This window comes from Vulpes vulpes, chromosome 2, assembly GCF_048418805.1.
Source record: "Vulpes vulpes isolate BD-2025 chromosome 2, VulVul3, whole genome shotgun sequence".
Lineage (NCBI taxonomy): Eukaryota > Metazoa > Chordata > Mammalia > Carnivora > Canidae > Vulpes > Vulpes vulpes.
Genome location: NC_132781.1, coordinates 131,186,404 through 131,206,915, shown reverse-complemented (window position 1 = coordinate 131,206,915; position 20,512 = coordinate 131,186,404). Strand labels below are relative to the sequence as shown.

The 20,512-nt window shown below is 41.6% G+C and overlaps 1 protein-coding gene across 21 annotated transcripts in view; it reads left to right on the top strand.

Annotated features, from left to right (window-relative positions):
• Nucleotides 1-20,512, top strand: part of PDE4D (phosphodiesterase 4D) — a 1,410,178-nt gene that overhangs the window by 153,177 nt on the left and 1,236,489 nt on the right. The gene's annotated exons all lie outside the window — the stretch shown is intronic.

The window sequence follows — 20,512 nt, the reverse complement described above, 5'->3', positions numbered from 1 at the left end:
GAGAGAAAATTTTAAAGGAAGAGGAAATAGCTGTCATTTAAAATGTGTTTTTTTTCTCTTCTATTTATTTTTCAAACCAGCTCACTAAACAATCTTATGATAGGAAAAATTGGTATTTGCGTTAAAGCTTTCTGTGTGTGTGTGTGTGTGTATTTTAGAGCCTTTGTTTTAAGATTATAAGAAATACCGTCTTTTTTTTTTCTTTTTTTTTTTTTATTTATTTATGATAGTCACACAGAGAGAGAGAGAGAGAGGCAGAGACACAGGCAGAGGGAGAAGCAGGCTCCATGCACCGGGAGCCCGACGTGGGACTCGATCCCGGGTCTCCAGGATCGCGCCCCGGGCCAAAGGCAGGCGCCAAACCGCTGCGCCACCCAGGGATCCCAGAAATACCGTCTTTGACAAAGGTGGATTTTGCTGAAAAATTTGGAAGATCACAGATTGGAATTAGTATAAATAAGATTGAATGAAAATTCAGATTACTGAAATGTATTCCACCTTTTGCTAACTAAAGTTCTATTTAGTTTATAAGCTGCACTAGAAGGTTATATTAGTTGAAAATACAGATTTAGAGAATTTAGGAAACCTGTTTCAGGGAACAGGAACCCTCTCGGAAATAGTTACTGAATTCTCTTTTTTTCACATATGAGTTAGTTGCCTAATAGAGTTCAGTTCAGAGTCTCATGCTTCATAGACTGAGCTAGCCAGGTGCTGCCAATAGAGTTCATTTAATATTTTGCTGTGAAACAATTTGTTTCCTGTACCAGAATCTATGGTGAGTTTGTAAAGAAAAATGTATTAGTACCCATTCATTCCTGCAAGAGTTTGTTACTTGTCCTGGCCGTCTCAATGTGGAATGAGTGCCTAAAGGAGAAATAGTTTCAAGTGTTACCACTCCCTTATTAGATTTTGGGGAAATCCAGAGGCATTTGCTGTGAGTTTGGCAAAAATAATCATAATGGAATTAATTGTTAAGTTGGAATTTTTTGTTGCCAGTGAAAATTCTCATTGCCAAGTCCTCTTTCTCTTCATATTCTAAGTTCAAGAATACTTCAAGGGAAGTTCAATACAAACATACCTTATTCAACTTCTTGGCCCATTTAGCAAAATGTTCTAATTGTAGTGGTCTGTATACAGTGTCTTATTTCTTTATTCTTCCAGCTTGAAGTAAAAATAAAAAGAGCTGATCCCCCTAAGTATTGAGCACAGATGTGCAGTCCTTGAAGACTTAGAGTTTAGAAAAAACCTTCCCCTTTTGGCAAGTCAGGCAGTATGGAGACATCAGGGGCCCAGTTCCCACTGTCTTCTTATGAAATTGTTCCAATGCATGAAGCATCTAACCTGTGGAGGTTTAAATTGGTTGTAGCTTGACTTCCACAGAAGCAGGTTCTGAGATTGGTCTAAGCCCTTGATTTACTGGAACACAGCTGATGGTGTGTCATCCACTGACCCCTGTGATATGAGCCCTCCTTTGGATAAGGCCCGTCAGAGGCCGGGAGGTTCACCATCAGATCTTTGTCTACTAAGAATGCTTTTAACCTCTATGAAATTCTTCCCTGGCTTCATAAATGCAGTACACTACCATAGGGGAGGTACCCAGTTAAATATATTGCAATCTTCAGTGCTTTTACTTGAATCTGAAGTTCAAAATCTCCTTTATAGTACCCTTGCTAGAGGGACTTGAGAAAGAAATATTTGGTCATGAGCATGGTGGTTGGGAGCATGGATTGGAGACTGGTATTGTCCATTCTAAGAAGTTGCTTTAAGGAGAGAATTTTAATGACTTTCCAGAGGTCATGCAAAGGCCATTTTCCCCATGTGTTCAGAATCCCTGATGTCCAGAACATTGGAGTGGGATAAACAAGACACTGGAAAATGAAAATGTAGAGAGTTATAAATTGTAAATGAGCAGCCTAGACACATTCCTCATAAGCATCTCTAATTATTTAGTTAGTCATTATTAACCCATTCATTTTGTAAATATTTTTTGGGCGTTTCTCTATCAGGCAAAGTTCTGCACTTCAGAATTACAAAAATGAATGAGATATGATGCCCCCCCTTAAGGAGCCTAGAAAGAAATACAGAAATAACTACAGTGATTCCTTCTTAGATAAAGGTGAGGATTATCTGCTTCCTGGTGTTATTTTTTGAAGAAAAACACATGAAACTTTAAACAGGAAAAACCAAATGCATGGTTTGGTTTGGCACCATTTGTCATCACAAACCATGTGATAATAAGGTAGGACTTGGATTGCAGGTGGCTTTGTCATTTTTAGTTCTGATTTGTCCAAAGTTATGCAAGTGATCATTTAGGTCATTTCTTTCAAGAGGCCAAGTGATCAAAACCACCCTCAGTACAGCCTTAGAATATCTCTGGTGCTAGAGATCTCTGTCATGTAACAATTCCTTATGCTGTATGGAGTTCGATGCATATAGAACTTTTATAAATGTTACCATGTATAATCTTTGCAACAGCCCTGTCAGCACATTTCGTCATTTCCATTTTTCTATTGAGAAAATAGGGCCTCAGTGATGATGACAGGGTTGGTCCTACCAGCTTATAAGAGCAACAGTTTGGGGGAGAGTCTTCTGCCTTTAATTCACAGAAAGTCTGTGCTGTACCAAACCCACAGGATCGTGGGTATGGATCAGAAACATTACAGCTATCGAATATATAGAAGAGGATTTATCACTTCTTTCATTGTTCTAGAGGAAGATGTGGTGGGAAGAAGTAATACCCCCTCCACCAGCCCCCACCCCCCACCCCTGCCTGCCAGAGAATTCACTATCCTCACCCATGGCATCTGTGAATGTGATAGCTTATAGACCATAAGATTGCAGATGGATTTAAGGTTGTTGATAGGTGACCTTGAAATAGGAAGATTATTTTGGGTTATTGAGTGTGTCCAATGTAATTTTTAAAGAAGGAGGCAGAGAGAGAGAGAGGAAGATAGAGGACTAAGAAAGAATAGAGGGGTGTGAAAGTGCTGGCTTTGAGAATGGAGGAAACATCAAATAACAAACTAGGAGATGTGATGACGTCTGGAAGCTGGAAAAGGCAAGGAAGGATATTAGGCCCTAAAGCCTCCAGAACGGAACAGACTCTTGCTGACACCTTATTTTATCTCTTGGAGACCTGTGTTGGACTTTTGACCTACAGGACTGCAAGATAACATACTTTTATTGTTCTATGCCTCTAAATTTGTGGTAATTTGTTAGAGGAATAGGAAGCTGATAGAGTTGGGGTGCTGTTTGAACCAGATCTGTAGCTCTCTCCCTTCAAAGCAGACAGTGTTTTTAGAAACCCTTTGCTACCACTATGTGGGCACAGTTACAGTATTGGTCAGTAGTTGATTCAGTTGTTTATTAATATTTGTTGCATGTGTCTTTGATGTCAGGTGCACTTCTATGTCCAGTAGTAATCAAGACATAAAAAAATTCTACCTTTATAAAGCTGCAATTGTAGAAGGGGAGACAGGCAATGAATAAGAGAGAGATGATACTTCATATATCAGTGACAAAAAATATAAGTAGAGAAGGGTGATAGGAAGTGGTGTATGTGTGTATGTATATGCATACTATGCAAGTGTAGTGGTCTGTAAATTGTGGATAAAGCTTGTAGGGCAGGTTCACAGAGAAGGTGACACGTAAATAAACACCAGAAGACTTCTGTCAGGAAGGAGGAAACAAGTCACATAGTTTTGTGGGGGAAGATTGTCTAGAGCAAACAGAATGCAAAGGATATGAGCGCAGAGGGATCCTGGATGCTCTGAAAGGGTGATAGTGGGTAGGTGAGAACATATATAAAACTTTAAACTTCCTGGGCTGCCTGGTTGATCTCTTGAGTAGTGGCTTATAGACTCCTCAGACCTGGAGTTGGAAACTCTTCTCAGCTGGTGGTCCTTTATTTTAAAATCACCTCTGCTGCGGAGAAAAAGCAGACTTTTTCCAAATGCCTGCTTAGGGAACCCAAGACAGATAGTATCAGAGAATTTTTCAGTGATGATAACCAATTTTATGCACCAGTCACTTCACTTAATAAAGAAAATGAGGAAAGTGATGCAAATAATGTAAGTACTGGTTGGCGCTTCATTGGAACTTTGAGTAACTTCTGTTTTCCTGAGGGTGGTGTGGTTGGTTAGTGAGTGACTGACTGGAAGGCAGAGCTGGGAATGTTCTAAGCCCAACCGGCAGTTGACAGAATGATGCTGGAAGAGGTCAATCTCCTTATCTTACTTCACACTGTTTGTATCTAATTGGAATCTCTCAGAGTAACTTTTATTTTGCTGTTTTTGGGCAGAATGGACAGCCAGTATCCCTTCAAAGCTGGTGTCTAGGACTTCTTTAAATGAGCAGGCCACACAGAGTGCCTCCTGGGGTCCTTGCAGTGGAGGGTTAGGAAGGTGTGTAAGCATTCGACATGTGGAGCTAAGAAGGAGCCAGGTGTCCCCAGTGAGGAGCAAGGCCATTGGTGGTAGTAATAGACTGGATTAGCTACAAACCTCTCCTGGGAGGTGGGAAATGTAGGAAATAGCAGAGCGTCGTTTCTCACACAGGAGAGATCTATACAAGAGAGAAAGAATAGTAACAACAAACCACGGGAAGAGAAAGGCTGCCTAGAGGTATGTGGCAGTTCTAAAACATGACCTCAAGGTCCTGACGCCCTTCTAGTCATCTCACCAAGAAGAAAGAGTCTGTGCCGTCTTCCCTGGAATCTTATGACCACTTGACCAATACTATGTCCCAGAAGTGACACTGTGTCAGTTTTTGGCTTCAGGCTTTCAGAAACTGATAGTTTCCACTTTCTGTTTCTTATAATGCTCCCTCTTGGAACCCAGTAAGCATGCTGTGAGAAAGCCAAACGTATTCCACAGAAAGGCCCATGTGGAGAGGAACCAACAGCCAGCCATGTGTGAAAGCCACCTTGGGAGTAGTTTGTCCAGTCCTTGTTGAGTGTCCCCGTTGATGGTACCTGAAGCAGACTTGAGCTCTTCCTGCTGAGTCCTGCTCCAAATGAAGATCTATGAGAAAATGAAATGATTATTATTTTAAGCTATTTCATTTTGAGATATGATTGTATGTGGATAATGGCAATATGGTACATTTTAGACAAGGAAGGAGAAATGTTGGGTCTCAGAGATACTTGGTTTGATATTTCAAGTGTATATGAAATAAACAATCAGATTAGATCAACTCCATTTTGGAGTTATGGACTCTATCTTCAGAAAAATGCACATATTCAACCATTTAAATACAGTAGTCTCAGGGGACTTTGTACATTCGTGCCTAAGTATATAGAGCCCTGGTTGAGAACCTCTGTGACAACGATCTTTTTCCACCACTCTTTGTTATAATGTGGACTTTGTTGTAAGAATAGGGGAGGATAAGAATAAGGACACTGTATTTCCTATTATTAAGACTTGTGTTTTATTGTTGCCCTATTGTCATAGACTTGCTCTTTGTGGGTGGAGTACAAAGCCTGTATATTCCAATTTCTTGGATGGTAAAAGGTGAATTAAAGTCCCGTCTTTCCTTTCTTCAAAGGAATGTTGAGATTAAAAAGAAAAAAAAAATGCAATGAAATGAACATGCTTAGAAAAGTCATAACTTGCCCTTAGAGGTACTGAATGGATATTCATTGAATTAATTGTTAGCTGTTATTATCCATTGGGACTTGCTTATTAGATACTCTAAACCTTCAAGAGCAAGCTTTTGCCCATTAAACAACTCTGGGGTATTGACCTGAGGCAAGGGGAGTACCAAGGAGCGTAGTCATAGAAAGGGGAATTGAGTACAGTGCTCTCTACACACACCCCTTAACCTTTTCACTCTCTTTTATCCTTGGTTTCGTAGTCAGTGAAGAGGAACTAGGGGAAACAGAAACTTGAAAAGATTGGTATCATTTTACACCAAAGCAAAAACTTCTCATCTGTACAAGAAATTAGAAGCAATGTACACAAAAGTCTCCCCAAATACAATAACACATAGACACTGGTTTCTGCATTGGCGTCATTGGGTAGGAAGTCTATTTACATGGTTTCTTATGAGGTCAGCAACAATGTTTTGAGGAGCAACTCCTTGGCTGCCTGTATTGGGTCTGAAAACACGAAATAAAACATAAACAGCAGACCTGCCTTATGAGCAGGGCGCTACAGCATTCCTTCTTTGCTTTCTGCTGTAACAGATTGCATTGTTACTCTATTTGCAGATTGCTATCATCTCCCATTAAAGAATTCCAGGATTGGTTAGGGCAAAACTCAACACGGGTTGGGGGTGGGTGGGTGGAAGGCAGCCCCCAATATTAAAACATTCAACAAGGAAGATCAGCTGTGCTTGTTTTTGCTTCCTGTTGTGAAATTGTAAGGACAAAGAGGAGCAGAGGGATGAAAGCAGAAGTCACGTCCTCATGGATTGAAGGCAATTTAGTTTCCATCAGACATGGGGAAAGTGATCAATGAATCATAGAATTTCAAATGGCAGTTGCCCTGCGCAAACTGTGTCACAGGATCCCAGATCAAAGATATCTACCAGATGCTTCGTTTTCACATCCATTTTGGCTGAACTAATTGGCCTTTAGAAATAGTTCAGCACCCCTTTCTCCTTTTCTCTTAACTCAAAAAAAAAAAAAAAAAAAAAAAAGCCCTAGACTCAGAATTTAAGCATTATTCAGGGTTGGGTATATTTGCATGCAAACAAGTTGCTTATGACCAATCTAGTGAAAGTGGATGCCTGGGCAGGACTACCCCCAACCCCTTCCTACCTCTTCCCACCCCATCCCCCACTGCATTGGCTTTCTGCCCTTCAGCATGGAAGCTGACAGAAATCCCCTGCAGGGACTGCTCAGCTAGGGGGCAGATGCAGGCGACCTTGCAGGGCCTAGAAAGTGGATCTTAGGAAGGTAATTACATTGCCTGTTTCATCTTTTTAGGGGTATCTGAATGAGTTCAGTGTAAAGGCACCTCACCGCCAGGCATAGGAAGGAGCCCGAGTATGAGGTTGAAATGTCACATAATACCCATGAGTAAATACATAGATGATATATTCTCAGGGGTTTTCTATTAGGGGCTCTTATGCATTAGCTTGCCTCTGAGGAAATCTGTGCCAGTAAAGGGGCACATAGCTAATGAAGCTGAGGCAGAGTGAGCCGAACTGATTTATAGCCCACATGTAAGGAAAAACTTTCCTAATTAGTAATTTTATTTTATTTATTTATTAATTATTATTATTATTATTTTTTTTTTTTAGAAAAGCATGTGCTAAAGAGAATTGCTAATTTTCTCTTTTTTCCTTCCCTTTTGGTCTAGGCTTGCTTTGTCTTATTAATTGGAGACTTCTATTATTTATTCTGTATGATACATAGAAATGTCAGGAATTGTTTGGTGTTTTTCCAGTTGTCCTCTTCCTTGTGTTAGGGTCTGGCAAGGCAGAGATCAATCAAGCACAGTCTGTGCTGGTCAGGAGTTCGGACTCGGGCAGGCTGGTCTAGCCATGTGGACCAGTAACTCCTGTGCAGTTTGGCAAGAAGGACAGATGCAGGACAGGGCAGTGGCACAAGCAGATATACTCAACGTGGGGGCAAGGAATTGAAGGAAGGCTCGAGATGTTGAGATGTGGAGATCTGCAATCTGGATTTTGTCAAAGAGTTGGGGTATCCCATATAGATGGGAATAGGGTTGGAAGGGAGAGGTGGATATTCCTAGAGTGGGGAATAGTAAGTGCAAAACACAGAGGAGGTGGGGTGTCCGGGTGGCTCAGTTGGGTGAGTGTCTGCCTTTGGCTCAGGTCATGATCCCAGGGTCCTGGGATCGAGCCCCATGTCAGGTATCCCGATCATCTGGGACTCCGCTTCTCTCTTTCCCTCTGCCCCTTTCCCTGTTTGTGCTTTCTCTTTCTCTCTTTCAAATAAATGAATAGAATCTTAAAAACAAAACAAAAAAAAAAACAGAGGCAGCGAGCTGTGGGGACCTGGGACCCACTAGTAGGTTGGTAAGATCAGAGCACGGGAATGTTAGGGCAGAAGATAGAGAAGGGGTGAAAGCAGAAAGCAAGGGGACAGATCATGGAATGTCTTGTGGGCTATGCAGAGACACTTGAATTTTCTCTAGAGCCTCTGGGTGCCTTGCAGGGATTTGAGGCAGGTGCCTCCATTGCCCCTCTCACATTGTCTTGGCAGTCAATATTCCTGATTACAGTAACTCAAGTCTCAGCACTACCAGTTTGTAAGACTAGAAGAGCCGGGAGTGAAGACCCTTGGGAGTAGCCCTCAAATGCTGATGATAATAGCTTCTTTGCTCCTGGGGTGGGACAGATGTACAGCATGCTCTATAGTCTCCCGGTGATCCTCAGTCCATGTGAACCTTAGTTGCTCACAATGGTTATCTGATCCTTAACACCCCAGCATTGACTTCCCCCTAGACCCTGCCATTCTTTTTTTTTCTTTTTTTTAAAGATTTTTTATTTATTTATTCATAGACAGAGAGAGAGAGGCAGAGACACAGGCAGAGGGAGAGGGAGAAGCAGGCTCCATGCAGGGAGCCTGATGTGGGTCTCGATCCCAGGTCTCCAGGATCACACCCCAGGCTGCAGGCAGCGCCAAACCGCTGCGCCACGGGGGCTGCCCCCTGCCATTCTTCTATACCTGCTACATTAGTGTTCTGGGATCACTTCTCACATGACTCTTGGCACTGAAATTCTTAGCTCAGGGAATATTTCTGGTGGAACCCAACCTAATATAGTTATTTTTGTTTTTGGCATGGGGAGAGATCGGATGATGAGGGTGGATGTTAGATGGTTTTCATGAGAGTGCAAGTAAGAAGGGAAGACTCAAGAGCAGTATAGAAAGTACAACTCCTAGAAATTTCAATCTAGCTGGATGTGTCCTAAGAGAGAGGGAAAGAGTCTCAGGTGGTTGAGGGTTGGGCTGGTAGATTGGGAGAATTTGTTAGACAAGCTAAGGAAGATGGAAATGGGGTATAAGATTTTTGGTGAAATATAAGGGGTTTGGATTAGATTACATTGAATTTGAGGTATTGTCTTGGAGATTGTCAAGTTTAGAGGAGAGGATGCCTGGAAGCCAGGAATCAGCTCCTAGGTTGGAGTGGAAGGTGTAGCTAGAAGGGGGGTCACTCAAGCAGAGTGTGGCAACAGTTTTGGGTGGGGGGGAGAACAGGGAATAATCCAGGAAGGTCCAAACTCCGGGAATGCCAATCTTTAACAAACAAATTTATGAAGAGGAACCTACTAAAGAACCAGTGAAAGACCAGGCAAGGGCAAGAGAGTGATGTCAAAGGAGCCAAGAGAGATAAAGTATCTAGAGGAGGACCAAACAACAGAGGTTTGGCAAGATAAGACTTAACATTTCCATTGAACGCAGAAATGGGGCAGTCACTGCTGTCTTTATGAAGTTTATATTAATTTGCATCAATTAAAGAGGTAAGAGAATTCCCCCAACCCCCCCTCCCCCACCACATGCGCACACTAAGAAATCTGGTTTTATTACATGGCAAATAGGCTCAACAAGAGTTGCCTAGAAGAGGAATTGCCATAATGAATAGAAAATAATAAATTCTAATTATAGATGAACATGATTTCAGTTCGTATACTAAAGAAGTCAGCCCTCTATTTAGATGGTTTGTATGACATTGGATACTTAAAAAGCTTCAAGTTTGTTCTACTAATGGGGTAAGGATTTTCCTTCTGAGGTGGGTGTTATTTATCCTTTTTAAATTGATCCTACTTCTGTTTTAATTATCACAGCTTTTTACGTTGCCTAGAGCAGGGTTTAATCCTATAGCTGATGCCCCTTTGCATTTTGAATAACAATCCTGCTTTTGGTGAAGAATTTGATCTCTAGAGCTAGACTACTTGGTACCTATTATAGTGGCTCTACCACTTACTCTCTCAGATAATAATGGGTAATAATAGAATCTCAGAGGATTTTTCGCAGTCCCCAAAGAGTTAACTTCTGCAATGTACTGAAAAACATGTCGGCATAGAATATGTGCCTAGCACCTTTTAGTATGAGAAGAAGTATTTGTTAGTGTATTTTCTATTTATTATTTGTTGCTGAAAGTTGAGAGATAGCACCGTTAAAGGAATGATGGTTGGACTTGGAAGACTAGGGGTCTGCTCTCAGCTTTCCTGTCAGTTCTGTGAGCTTAGACAAGACCTTTCATTTCTCTGAGTTCACTTTCTTCATCTGTAAAAGATGAGAGTTGGAAAAAAAATCTTTGCCAGTCTTGGTTTTAATATTCTGGAAGCCAACCTTTTGCTTAAAAGTTGCTGATTGACACAGCAGTCTTAGATATCGCAGGTTTTCCCCAGAGGGAAAGATAAATGGGCAGAAAGGGAGATCTGAAAACATTCCACTAGGGAAATGCTTTCTGGAAAGTGCAACAAATGTTTTGGTTTATTTTCATGGGCTGAAATATATAAATCAATGGCTAATGTTGTATTCAGAGGGTTTATCTCTTCTTTTTGTTTGTTCCTTTAGTTGGAACAAATCCAATTACTTTTTATTATTTTCCCCTTTCTCCACACCTAATGTAGAAAGATCAATTTTTTAATACATGTATTTTTTTGCTGATGCTCCAATCTGTCCCAAATCAACCCACTTAATTATTCTTTTAGATTTTTAAACATGATACATGTATAAATAAAGTCATAATTATATAATGTGATGTTTTCTCATATGTAAGCATGTTTTTGAGATCTGAAATTTGATCCCTGTCATTCTTATTCTGCAGTTAGTCCACTGAACTCCTCTGATGAGTTGTTTTTCATGTGCACACATGGGGGAGCCTTTGAGACACTGGTTTGAATGTTGTGCTTGGATGCCTTTCTCACCAACTTGAGTGTAAGATCATGGAGTGGAATTCTCCATTGCAAGGAGTGTGGTAGGCAAGACTGGCTGTAGACCTGAATGAAGTTTACCCTGTGTTCACTGCCAAGTATGATGCCTGAGAACCAATTCAGTGTTCTGAAAGTAGGATGCATGTTATGAACTAGTTAAAAAGGGTAGAAGTACCCAAAAAAAGGAGCATGTGAGACAGATTCAATGTTTTCTGAAGCCTCAGTGAGATGTATATGGGGCATAACCATGGAGGGGGCTGTCTCTTCAGGTAAAATGGGGACAAGTCAGGCAGAAACTCTGACTTCCACTGCAGCATTATTTAAAAGGAACCTCTGACATGGCTCCAAGGCCATTCTTGTGTAGAAAAAGAAAAATTGAGAAGCGCAAGGCAGTAGAAAAGAAATCACACCTGGAAGGAGGGAGCAGAAGCAAAAGCAAAATGCTTGAGTTGATGCTCTTGGCCCCTAGCTCTGTTCTCTGAGGAAAATGCCCTGGTGCAGTACCAGGATTACTGGCTTTACTGGGGTCTTTCTTTTGACCTCAATTTTTGACTGCCTAACAACATAAACCTATAAAAATATCTCTGGTGACAGCCCCACAGATGCATGAACAAGTATCATGAATGCCTGGGGCTTCCCTTCATCCCAGTTTATTTGGAAGGATCAATGGCTATGAGAGTCATTTCTGAATGCTTTGCTCATGAGATTTTTTTCATGCTATTTACATATTGACAAAAACTTTTAGCAGTGATTTTCTTGTATAAGGTGTATGGTATAACTGGATTAATACAAATTTGCATAAAAAGTAAAAAACCCATCCTTGATAGTACTTGGGAAGTAGGAGGAAGTCATCCTCCTTCTCATTGGCAGCCATGTTACATCCTCCCCAGTTTGTGCTCAACTCTTTGTTGTGTCTTTCTCTAATCTTTTCCCTAGTAATCTCATTCATTCTTGGGGTTTCCGCTGTTAACGATGTGTCTATCCTGGGCTTCTAGTATAGACTCTAGTTATACATTTCCCATTGCACATTCCTACCTGGATATGGAAATCAAATATAGTAAGTCAGCCACCGAACTAAGCCCCCTTCCTCTACTTGGCTTCTCAGCCTCCTCCTTTATTGCCCCCACATCCTGATCACTAATTTCTCCTGACTTTCTCATTTCTGTTCTTGAACCACCATGTTTTGAGCCACCCAGGTTTGAAATTTGGGGCCATTTTGGACACTGACCTATCTTAGGTTTTGTGCTATGTCAGAACTTTTCAAGCTTTGATGGCTTGCTAGAAGGACTCATGGGACTTAGAACAACTCTCACACTCATGGTCATGGTTGATTGCTGTGAAAGGATACAGATTAAAATGAGAAAAGGGGAAGACTCCTAGGGCAAAGCCCAGGAGAAACTAGATGCAGGCTTATAAGAGTTCTTTCCCAGGGAAGTTGCACTGATGCACTTAATTCTTTGAGTAATGATGTGTGACAATGCACACAAAGTATTGCCAACTAGGGAAGCTCACTTGAGCCTTGATGTCCAGGTTTTTTTTGGGGGGGTGGGGGTGGAGGGTTATGTAGTTCTTCAGTGTTAGCATGATTTCTCTCAGGTACTCAGACTCCAGATCTCCAGGAAAAACAGACATTCACCAGAAATCCCATTGTTAGCATAAGCTACTTGATCAAACTGATAATGCATGGCCCAAGGCCTCAGTCATATAGCACCAGGCAGAGTGTCCTTGGGCTTGGAGCCAGTCAAGGGCCCATTTTTTGAGAATGTGCAGGGTTCGAGTAACCCAGGCCTGCTGAGTTAACGCTACATGTATATACAATTGCAAAGTGATTATTAGTTGAAAAAAAAATGGGGAAGAGCATGTACTGCAGTATTAAATTGGTGCTTGAGTTCTAGCTTTATGAGGACCAGATGAGATATGTTTAATGTAATGCTGGACACATAAATACTAAATGAATGTTAGATAATGATTTGTTGTTTTAATGGCTGTTGTTGTGTCTGTCCTTTCCTACCCAGTACTACTTGTGCTTATCTAGTCTAAGACCTTACAACTTTCACCTTTTAGGGTGTTAGCTTCCCATGTCTGTGATAAGTGATGCTGCATTAACAATCTGTAAAACTGAACAGCTTATGAAACAAAAAAGGAGTATTTTTTATGCCTGGTGCTTGCTCATTATGAGTTGACTGTAGCTCTGCTGCCTGTTATTGTCACTCTGGGACCCAGACTGTTGGAGCAGCCCCAATTTGGGATATTGTGGCAAAGATAAAGGAACTTATTATGGAACCATACAATGGCTCTTGAAGTTTTGCTTGGAAGTGGCACATACTCTGTTTATTCCCATCTTATTGTTTAAAGAAAGTCTTATAGCGAGGCCTGAAGTTAATGGATTAGAAATGTGTAACACTCTCTTGGTAGGTGATGGTGAATGTTTAGCCAATAATATACTCTATCAACTTGCTAATTGGCTTGTGGCCTCTAGGTCTCCTCTTACCATTGACACACCCTGATTTGTCCTGTCAATCATCACCAAATCTATGTCCTCAAAGCTCAGTGTGGGCAAATGATTTCTCTTCTCCAAAACTGCTTGGACTGGTCATGCAAGCCCTCTTATAAACTCAATCACCCATGACTCTGCTATACTCCCCTGAAACTAGAATAGTCTCCAGCACCAGGCATGTTGTATCTTAGCACCTTCTACACCATTGCTCATGACATTCATTCACTAGGAAGGAGGAACCTTTTCTGAGGAAACCATTTTACTCACAGTTAGATTCTCCACAGAGCCAGCACCTTATCCATAGTCAAGCCCGAGAAGCATGATGAATGATGGGAGAATAAATATTGCTCCGGTGCTGCAGAGAAATCCAACTGCTATTCATTGACCATGAGAGGCCAGGCAAAGGGATGTGAGGAGGCTGAAATCCAACTCGTACTTTTCTAAGCCAAGTTGTGAGATGGGGTATGTCTAGTTCACATAAAAGCACAACATAGTGAACTTTTCCCCCAGAGCCTTTGTGTATTAGAAGGAAACCTTTATAGGATCTTTGTGCTCCCAAAGGACTATACATACAGAAGTCATAACAGATCAGAGGCAGAGAAATGTGTTGGCTCACCTTTCTTAGAATTTTCAAGTCCTAGGCCACCAAATCACATACCCAGTTAGCATCCCTTGAATGTCTGTGACTCGGGACATCCTGAGTTTGAGTCCTAAGTACTGCTGTGGTCTTCACAAGGAGGGACTTGTGGACCACGCTTTCTGCCCACTCAAGTTTTAGTTATCTGGCACCCCTCTTACTGGAAAAATAGCTGACTGAGAGTAAAAATGAAGACAGGTAACTAGATCAGTTATGCTCAGCAAAAGATGCAAAACCCTGTTTGGTGAAAGTGTTCTTAAAAATAAAAAAATCAGTCCCTGGCCATGCAGTAAATAGCCCAAACCACTTATTTGGTTGAGAGATTTTTAAGGCCTTTCCCTGGTTATGGTTTTAAAAACTGCTCCAGAAGAAATCTGTCCCAAATTCATTACTAAAGGGCAGTATTGTCTATAAGAAGACATGAGAGGTAGAGCAGAAAGGAGAGCTGTGGTGTTGTGCTCGTCCAGGGCAGGGTAACTGTGAGTGGAGGACCTTCCTTGACGCCTGGTGAGTGTTCACATCTGGCAGTGGGTGCTGTCAGGCTCGGTGCAACAGCTTTAAAGCAGATGAAACCACTGTGTGTGTTGTCAGCCATGTGATGTTTTGTTTTTTTAAACACTGTTTTACTTAAGCTTCTATTTCATGTCAAGAGGTTAGGTTCTTCGATTACTCAGGTAATAAACCAAACAAAGGAAAATCAGCATCGTTTGTGTTAAGGTGTACACTTTAGGACTGATGAGATCCTGAATAGCAAGACCGAGACGAAAAAAGGATACCGAATGGGGGCATATTGAATATGCAAACTTGCCTAACCTTATGTTCAGAATTTTGGTATTAGAAGCAGAGTGCGGGGTTTATTGATCTGTGGGTGGAAAGAGACTTGACTTTGAATTCTGAAGATGATGAAGCTTGGTCAGCCCAATATGTGTCCCCTGCACCAGTGGGAACATACAAGGACATTTGTATTGTCATACGTAATCTCATTAATTAGATATCAGTACATTTGTGTCATTTTGGGATCACTGTCATTACATGACACTAACTGGTCACATTTCACTCACATGGGCTCCAAGACCGCTGTGAAATTCTTTCATATAGAACTTGGCAATCATGACTGGCCAGTAGGCAGAACAGTCCAGTCCTGTTCTAGAACTCTGAGGATCTTGTCACCATTTGCAAGTCCAGGTAGACTTTCTGGAACCAGGTCCTAATGAGGCATAGTATCACCTCCATTGCATATATTATACGTAGAAAAGATGTTTTCCTCTGTCATTGAGTAAATCATGTTTTTCAGAAAGGACTTTTCCTCCATAGTCTTGTAAGATGCTATTAAATAATATATTTTACTTTACTTTTGCTTTTCATTTGAGTGCATCCCACCACCCTTTTTAGACTGATGGGTTGTCATTTAATTATGCTTTCAGAAGGATTTTGGTCCTCACAATCTCTCTTTAATGGGGAGTCAACCCAGTGTCTACTGATTAACATGATAGTCCATTCTAGGTTAGTCTTTGTAGTTCTGTGGCCTTGATTCTCTGCAGGAGTTGGCCAGTAGATGCTGATTTCTCTGTTTGAGTGGCTACTCGTGAGACTTTTGACTAAGCCTCAAAAGTGACTGGCCCTCTACCACCTCGGTCTGTTGTAGCTGGTGGGTAATACTGGGTTAGATTTTGAAGCTGATCACTTTGTCTCAGTGCTCCTTATAGATTCTGTTCCTTCAGAGGCATTAAAGTACAGCAACTCTTTAGTCCATTGTTGTCATTTATGGCAATAATAATGAAGAGGATTTTTATGCTGAAGGGGCCAGTTACTCATGCTTGTTCATTCATTTTTTTTCTGGAATGTTTGAGTGGCTACTATGTGGTAGGCATTGAGCTAGACACTTGAGGTTCAGTAGTGGGCTCCAAATCCAGATACAGTGTTTGTATTTTTAATATTTTAAATAATTACAACTGAATGGAGGATTATAGAAATAATCAGGGGGTTACTGTATCTTGTGATGAATGCCATGATGGGGAAGCACAGTGAGCACCAAGGGGGATATTTAGCAAGGTTTGGATGTCTTTATGTGCTAGGAAATGTGCTAAATTCTGAGCTTATAATTAATTAATGAAATAGAGATGGCCCTGGCCACCATGATACTTATTATTGGGGGAAACTGGTGTTTTTTGAATAATCACACTTGTACAGTATTACTTATTAAGAAAAATATGGGGCAGCCCTGGTGGCTCAGCGGTTTAGCACCGCCTTCAGCCCAGGGTGCAGTCCTGGACACCTGGGATGGAGTCCCACATTGGACTCCCTGCATGGAGCCTCCTTCTCCCTCTGCCTGTGTCTCTGCCTCTCAGTCTCTCTGTGTCTCTCATGAATAAATAAAATAAAAATCTTTAAAAAGAAAAGAAAAATATGGGTATGAAGAGAGAATATATGAAGGATCTGATTTAGACTGTTCCAGGAACATGGATCTGAGGTGACATTTTGGCTAAGACTGAAAGTATAAGTAGGAGCTAGTCAACTGCAGCAGGAAGGGAAAGGACTCCATGCAGAAAGAATATCATGTGCTAAGGCCTGAGGCAGGAAGGAGCATGAAGAATCATAAAGCAGTATATCACATGACGTTATGTCATTGTGTGCAGTGGGGGATACAGAGGGAGAGAGCTAGAAGGCATTCAGCTGAAGGGTGACCAGGATCAGATTATAAGGAGCCTTCTTAGCCACAAGAAGGAGTCTTGATTTGATCTTGAGGGTCCTGGGAGAGCTCTTGTTGTGCTCAAGTAAGAAGGAGACATGATTAGATGTATGTGTTTAGAAACTCACTGCAGCTGCAATAGTGAATCAAAATGAGACACGCTGGGATGCAAGGAGACTAGTTAGCAGGCTGTCCTAAAAACCAAGGCTAAGAAATTCAGTAGGGTGTATTGTTAGGTGGGTGGGCTCCAGGGCCATAATGTGTGGGCTTAAATTCTACCTCTGTCACTCAGCAGCTGGATAGCTCTGCACAGCTTGGGCTCTCTATGGGCCTAAGAACTTAGGTTCTTGTTTCTGTAAACCTGACATGATAGAACTGATGCCCATGTCATTGGGTTGCTGTGGTTTAGTCACCATTTAGTCCTCAGAAGAATATGTGGCCCTGTCATTCAGGCTGTGCCCTAAGAAAGGCTCAAGTTTGAAGGACCGGTACTATGGGAACCTGCTTTCAACCTAAAAGCCCTATGCCCTGTAGGGGACTTACAAGGAGGCGGGGTTGCCTTTTTTTTTTTTTAAGGGTTTCCTTTTTTAATTTATCCACCCAAGAAGATCATCTCTTGTAAACTGAGGAAAGTCACCTTAGATGACTAGCTGTAGCCCTGTCTGACACATATTAAGCACTTAATAAATGCTATCTGTTATTAATGGCTATATGACTTTGTGTAAATTATTGAGTCTTTTCTGCCCATTTTCTTATGTGTAAAACAAGGAAATGCAAGTCCCCACGTAATGGAATTGGCTATAAGAATTAATGAATTCATGTAAAATACTTAAAATAGTGCCTGGCATGAATCATGTAAGCGTGTTGAAAAGAAAAGTAAGGACAGGGAGCATTTATTGGTTCACCAGTGTCTGTGGGCCCTTTGTGTGCCAGGTACAGTGCTGAAACATGGAAGAAAGAGATGGATATGGTCCCTGTCCTCATGGGGTGAACAAAAATTGACCCTGATAATTAACTAAAATTGTGGTAAGTGTTAGGAAAATGAAGTTGAGGGGATAGAGACCATTAGGAAGATTTGAGGAAGAGTTTAGAAGTTGGAAGACAAAAATAGTTAGATAGACACATTGATTCCAGGAAGATGGTGGCCTCATGGAAACGTTTCATGCAGGGTGAGGTCAGCCATGTTAGGCACCTTCACAGCTAGATTCATCAAGATGAATTGGGTTACCTACTAATGTGTATGATTTAAGAAATGAATTAAAGTGCACAGTAACGTATTTAGAATTTATTTGGTGTACCAAAAAATTCCCTAAAGGTTATATAGAGAAAAAATATATACAGTAAATCGGGTTTTAGAGATATTATATAACTTGTAAGATTTGTTACTTAAAACCCTGAAGTAGCAAAGGAAGTCTGGAGCCCAGCTCATTGGAGACATTTAAAAGTTGGATCTGAGTTACCATCCTCTCCCCACAAACCCCAAACTGGAAATAGTGCCCTGATAATCTATTTGGTGAAGAGATGACAGGTGAAAGTACCCCACGTGATTTTACTTGCTTTGTCCTGTTTAATTCTGGTAGTTTCATGGGTGAGTCAGATGACCCTCCCCAGGCAATTTATGGAACGTCGAGAGAGAACAGGACAAAGGAACATTCGTGGACACCTTCAGGATTTACACTTAGGTTTAGGATTACTCTCAGACCAAGTGATTATTCAGAGCTTTGCTCAAGGTTTAGAGTACCCTAGGCAACACAGAAGTTTCTTTGGTATACTCTTGAGTTCCTCCTCCTCCTCCTCCTCTTCCTTCTCCTGAAATTACACTTGGTTCTGTAGCTAGTATCCATCCTTTTCACTCACCTTTCTCTCCTCCCTTCTTGTTAACAATTCATAAAAGTGATGGTGTTTTGGGGAGAACAAATGAAAAGTACCAGTTGGGATTTATAGGCACAGGCGTGCAGGAGAAAACTGCTTTGCTTTGCCATGACACGTTATAATGCCAACTCTGAGTTGTTTGTATTTTGGAGGCTTTCTTTCATTTTTGTTTTGTTTTGTTTCTGAACTGAAAGAAAACCTGTAACAGCACTATTAGGTAAACCAGCACTGCCATCTCACCTGCATTTTGAGGGAAAGACAGGCTCAGTAATAGTGCTGAGCGCTGTGGTGATGGAATCACCCCTCTCCCTGCAAATTATCCATGTCCTAATCCCTGGAACCTGTAAATATATTATGTTCCCTGGCCAGGGGGAATTAAGGTGGAAACGGAATTAAGGTTGCTGATTCAATGACTTCAAGATGGAGAGATTATTCTAGATTATCTGGGTGGGTCCTGCATAATCACAAAGGTCCTTAGGAGTGGAAAAGAGAGGCGGGAGAGTGGGGGAGTGTCAGAATGATGCAGCAGGAGAAAGACCCAGCCAGTCATCACCAGTGGAGAAAGTGGCCCATGAGCCAAAGAATAAGCGTAACCTCAGGAAGCAGATTCTCCTCTAGAGCTCCCAGAAAGAGATGTGGCTCTGGACTCTAACGGAGGCCAGTGAGGCCTCTTTTGGATCCTTGCTGTCCATAACTGTCAGATAATACATTTCTATTACCTTTACTCACTAAGTTTGTGATAATTTGCTATCAAACTAATGAGGCCTGACATGGTAAGTTGTAAAAATCTGGAGAGCAGAGAGGGAGTCTATATTTGTAAAAGAAACAATATTAAATACATCACAAGTGTTCTGTAACTCTCAGGCAGTTAATCATTTAGTTCAATAAGAAGCTGGAGAAGCAGCAGCAAAATAAAAGGCCTCAAGGCCTAGGGAGGTGTGGTGCAAATGAGGAAGGCTGGCCTGGTGGAAGAGAATCGGGAGGGAGGGAGGGAAGCATACGGCCAGCTTGGGATCGAAGGGCAGGGGATGCAGTGGCTGCTCAACCCACATTTTGAGACCCCTAGTCTAGAAGCACGGTTACCCTGAGTGACTTGTGATTGTCACACTTTGGAATATAACATCCTCAGATCCTTCTGAGGGTGAGAGGCTGATTTAGCAAAATTAACGACTGAGCTAGTCATAATAAACATTAGGTTTCAGGTCTCAGTGTGTTTCATTGCAAAAGCCAGTTGGTTTTTATTTGCTACTTTACTGCTTCGAAGTTCAAAGGAGGAGATTAATGATGATGCAGAGAGAAAAGGAAAAATGGAAAGAGAACCTTTACAGAGCACCGATCAGGCATTGAATGCGGGCATTTTAAGCTATGTCCTTTAATTTTCACAGCAGTTTCATAAGTTAATCAATATTCTCATTTTCCAGGTAAGAAACCTGAGTCCAAGAGAGGTCAGGTAACTTGCATTTGGTCACACAAATAGTAAGTGGCAAAGCAAACTGAAAGGAACACAATTATTTTTCAGAGGTTGAGATTTTTCAAGAGAAGAAGGGACAGTCCTTTCTCTGGGGCTGGAGAGAGGAAGGAAATGGTAAGAACCACAGGGAACTTGGGGTGGCAACACTGTAGGAACGTGGCTTTCTTGGTGCAAGTGGCTTATGAGGTTATCTGACACCCGAAGCAGTCAGGTGTCAGATTGGCTGCATCAGGAGAAAGAGAAGAGGCTGAACCCAGAGAGATCCACAAGGGAGACTGAGACTGGAGATGGGAGTGATTGGTAGACAGTGACAGTGGCCAACAGGCAGGATGGCTTTGAGTGGAATGAACGTACATACCGTTGGTTTTTAGGGCCACATCCCTCCTAAGTATGTAACCAGAGAGGAATCGAATGACCAAGGTGGGCAACTGGGTAGGTGAACCTTAAAAGGTTAAGAAAGCTGGGTGATTCAACTCCATCAGTCTCTAGGAAATT